Here is a 4,641-nt window from a genome sequence, read left to right as displayed (position 1 = left end):
TTGTCTAACTAGAAGTTAGTTTGCTGTATTTTAATTTCTCTTTTTTATATACTGAATGCTTTGAATTTCATTCTTTTTGAATATGCCGACGATGTTAGTGAAAGAAATTCACTATTTGAGATTAGCAAACAAAGAATATCAGTGCCGATATGATGCATTTGAAAGGAGAGACCACTTGCATTCAAAGATCTTCCATCTATGAGTCTTGGAAAGAAAATAAACATGTAGAATATAGCATTTAAAAAAAAAAAAAAACTTTCAAATTATGCTCCCATGATATTGCCACACAACAAAACGTCTTAATTGATTGAGATCAGAAAGGGAAAGGAACATTTCCATTTTTTGCAGATATTCTGGATCTTCTAAACCATGATACATACATTTCAGCCACGAAAGATAAAAAGTGTGGTTATAATTGTCACATATATCATCTCTAAAAATATATAATAAATTATTTTATATGTATTTATATATTTGCGATTTAAGCTTTTCATTTGTTGATAGTGCGTTCACAAATATATGTTCAACTTACTGATTCCAAAGACAAAATTTCAAAGCATGTTAAATATTCTTATTACAGGATCTATCAACTTTTAGTCATTGAATAAGAGATGCCAATAATGTACACCATTTAGCTTAAGTATTATTGATTGCCAATCTAGATCTTTTAAAAAAGAAACAAAAATGGAGCTGTTGACTTTTTTTTTTTCTTTTAACTTCTCGTTTTTATTATATATTAATATTGTGCAGAAAGTCTCAAGCTAAGTCCCCAATATAAAAGCGAGATCAGAGGATACAAGTGAAATGACTGTTTATAAAAGTTAATATATTCTTGCCAGAGAGTTCAGGTTAACATTACATTTCACTAATAATTTTGGTTAGCTAAGTGCCAAAGTGGTTTCCGAAATTCGTCTGAATAAAAATAATTTTTCAGATTTTATAATTACACTAATTTTGTTTTTGATATTGATAAAAATATACTATATTAATCTTTAACAGCACGATAAGTCACTTAATAGAAAAAAAATAAGGGACTAATATGATGAACTTTTTTTAATTAAAAAATATAACTGTTGCAATTAAGATTTCAAAAACTATTTTAGTGTACGCGAATAATTCAAAAAACTAGTTTAGAACTTACTTGTTTAAATAGAGTCGATTTTAGAAAGATAGAACTCTCTCTATCGTTTATAATGATTTATAAGAAAGAATGTACAAAAATACATCTAAAAATTCACACGATGGTCACAATTATACTCAAATTATTTAATGAGTCATACGTACATACAATTTGTTTGCTCCGATGGACACATTCACCCGTCCGGCAATAATCGTGTGCCTCCATTAATAAAATTGCATACGTGACATTTTAGGTCCATGATGGCACTATTACTATGAGTGACGTTGCCACGTAAGATAAAATCTTTTTAAAATTAAATTATTAAGTGAAATTAAACCTAAATCTTCTATCCCTTTATCTCCAAAAATTGTAGAAATTTATGAAACCCTAACGAAGAACAAAAAATATGGCTTAACTTTAGAGAATGAAGAGCCCCATATCCCTAAGTTATTTTGCTTACGACTACGAGTCTACAATTTCACTTTCTAGCTTCATTCGACGGTGAATTGTGAAGAAGAAGAAGAATGATGTCAATGGCAAATGAACTATTACGAACACTTAAGATTTCTCCACAACCAAACAAAAGACTCTCATCTTCAATCTCAAGCTCTCCTAGTTCTCTGTTGGTCTCTCCTTCTCTACCATTTCTCCAATATTACCTACAAGTTTGTCAATCCCTAAAACCTAAAGACCCAAAAATTTTCCTTTTGTTTAGGCGCACTCAGTTTCACTTCACTCCCTCCTCTCACTTCTCAGAAGTGGCTACCATCGTCATCCATCTTTGCGTCACCAGGTCGGACCCAGACTGCTCGTCGCTAGCGCTCATCCTCTTTTTTTTCTCGTCGTTTCTCTTCTCTTCCTTGGTGTTCCTCAACAGCCTCCTTCATTGTGGTTAATCGTCGGTCATCGCCTCTGTCATCGTTGCCTCTGTTCTGCCAATTCCTTGCTTTCTGTTCTCGTTAGTATTAAATTAAAGCAACAACCTCCTTTTATTGTGGTTAAATTTTATACTATTGCTAGATATTATTTTTTTTTTCAAATTCTGGCTTGTTGATCAAACTTGATTAATTAGTTTTTCGAAATTTTCAAACTTCATTCCCTGAAATGAAGTCATATTCTTCGTTCTATATTAGGGTTATAAAAATTTCTACAATTTATGAAGATAAAGAGATAGGGGGGTTAGATTTAATTTTACTTAATAATTTAATTTTAAAAAAATTTTATCTAACATAGCAACAACTTGCCACATCATTTATAGTAATAGTGTCATCTTGGACCTAAAATGATACGTATGTGCAATTTTGTTAAGGGTTAAGTACTTTTTTCATTTCTAAGATTTGCGGTCAAAATCAAAATTGTCCCTAACCTTTTTTTCTTATTAAAATCATCATCAACATTTAAAAACATCATAAAATCATCATTTTGGATTAAAATGCCCTTAACCTCAAATTCTTCTTCATCTTCTACCTTTGTTTAACTCATCACTCTTTATCCTAAAATTTTCAATTTCAGAAACCCTTCAATTTCACCAAATCTTTCCTCCACTTCCCTTTCCACAACAACTACTGCTCGCCCTCCCACTATGCCACTTACCTCCTCGCCCTAGACGCTGTTGCTGTACCGGAGAATATTGAGGAGCTCGACATCAAGATCTCCGGTCTCACCCTACCCGTCTCTCTCTTTCTTTCTCTCTCATGTTCTGACCTCGTTGCCACCGCCAAGGTTCGTCAACTCCGTCGCACTTGTTATCGTCATTGAAGACTGCGGCCTTTGATAAAGTACGGTTTCAATAACAACATCTCGAAGAAAGCCGAAACTCAAATCCAAACTTTTCCTTCAAACTCGGCCTCTCTTTCTCGTCGTTCCCTTCTCCTCAGTTTGACAACGACAATGATGGTCTTGTTTGTTGCCAGCATCGTCTTATTCAACCTCTTCTCCTTCTTCGATTCCTCTCTCGCTCTCCCCCTTTCTGTGTTTGATTCTCTCTGTTCTGCTTCTTCGAAGGTACACGCATCAGGCATCGGATCCGGTTGCTTCTAGGAGGACTTTGACGAGAGTAAAGTCATTAGCTCTAGTGCTCCATGGGTGAGGGAAAGTGAGTGTTAGGTGTTCTAGGGTTTTTTTTGAGGAAAAGTGCTCCATCGACTTTTAGTGGCTTTTGTGTTTTGTTGTTGCAGAGGAAAATATTGTTTTTGGTTTGTCTTGATACAAAGTACAGACAAAAACATTGTGTTTTGTAGTTTGTTGTTGTTGTAGCAGTTCTGGAGAGGTCTAGAGGAGGGAGAGGCTCTTGTAATGGTGATGGTAATGAACAGATGGAAATGATAGTGGAGCTAGTTAGTGATAGAAGAGAATATTTTATCAAGGAAAAAATGATCATATAATTATATTTTATGTGAGATGATTTTAAAGCGTTTTTAAATGTTGAGAATGATTTTAATAAGAAAAAAGGTTAGGGACGATTTTAATTTTGATCCAAATTTTAGAGATAAAAAAACTATTTAACCCTTTTGTTAAAGAAGACACATGTCCATTATTAAAAAGATAAATGTATCCATGGTAACAAATAAATTATGTGTACACATTACTAATTAAATAATTTAGATATAATTGTGAGCAACATATAAATTTTTAGGTATATTTTTGTTTATTCTTCCTAATTTATAATTTCTAACTAATAAACAATTATTTTGGCGAAACATTAACCAACTTTTTTTACTTACAATCAGTTCGCCTGTTGGTTTTTCTTTACAATAACAACCCAAACCATATTTACCTCTTCTGTTGGAAAGATTGTTTTCCTATCTTTTCTATCAAATTTCATTTTTATATATGCATTTAATATTTAGGTCCTGTATACTCTGATACTATCGTCAACATGCTCTAGAAACTCGTTTGAAACTTGGACCAAAATTTATTTATCTTTTGCTTTTAAAAGTATTTTTTACTTTAAAAACGACTAATAAATTAAATCTTTAACATAAATATACATGTGTTGTTCAGTTTACCTAAACTAAAGCTCATTATTAAGAGTAATTAATACTAATAGTGTATATGAATTTTCTATATATATATATATATATAACATTAAATCAAATACTTTTTTTTTGGACATTAAATCAAAAACTTTAAAGAACTATATATATTGCAACTTTTTTTCTTTTTTCTTTTGGTTCTAAACCCTTAATATACGAAGTTTCATTATATAAAGAATATTAGTTTCAGAGACAAATCTACCCATTCAATTTTTAAAAATAGAGAGAGTATGCTTTGCTATTACTGTTAACATTATCATAAAAGCGAAATTTAGCCACCAAATTTTAACTATAAACACTAAATCATGATAAAAATAAATGAACGTATCTTTTATTTATCACAATATATTGTAACAATAGCTAAAATTTGACATTTTTCTACAAACAATGTTTTCTACATAGTCTTTGAATTCAAAATTTATATTCCTCTAACTCTATTTTTTTATGTACTCCCCCTGTCTTACATTAACATGTGACCGTCTTGAA

General features: G+C 31.4%; 1 long non-coding RNA gene across 1 annotated transcript in view; it reads left to right on the top strand.

Annotated features, from left to right (window-relative positions):
* Positions 1-4,641, top strand: part of LOC110266873 — a 20,328-nt gene that overhangs the window by 6,967 nt on the left and 8,720 nt on the right. The gene's annotated exons all lie outside the window — the stretch shown is intronic.

Source organism: Arachis ipaensis, chromosome B09 (assembly GCF_000816755.2).
Source record: "Arachis ipaensis cultivar K30076 chromosome B09, Araip1.1, whole genome shotgun sequence".
In the NCBI taxonomy this organism is placed as follows: domain Eukaryota; kingdom Viridiplantae; phylum Streptophyta; class Magnoliopsida; order Fabales; family Fabaceae; genus Arachis; species Arachis ipaensis.
Note: the sequence above shows the minus strand (reverse complement) of the source record. Positions and strands in the feature narration are given on the sequence as shown.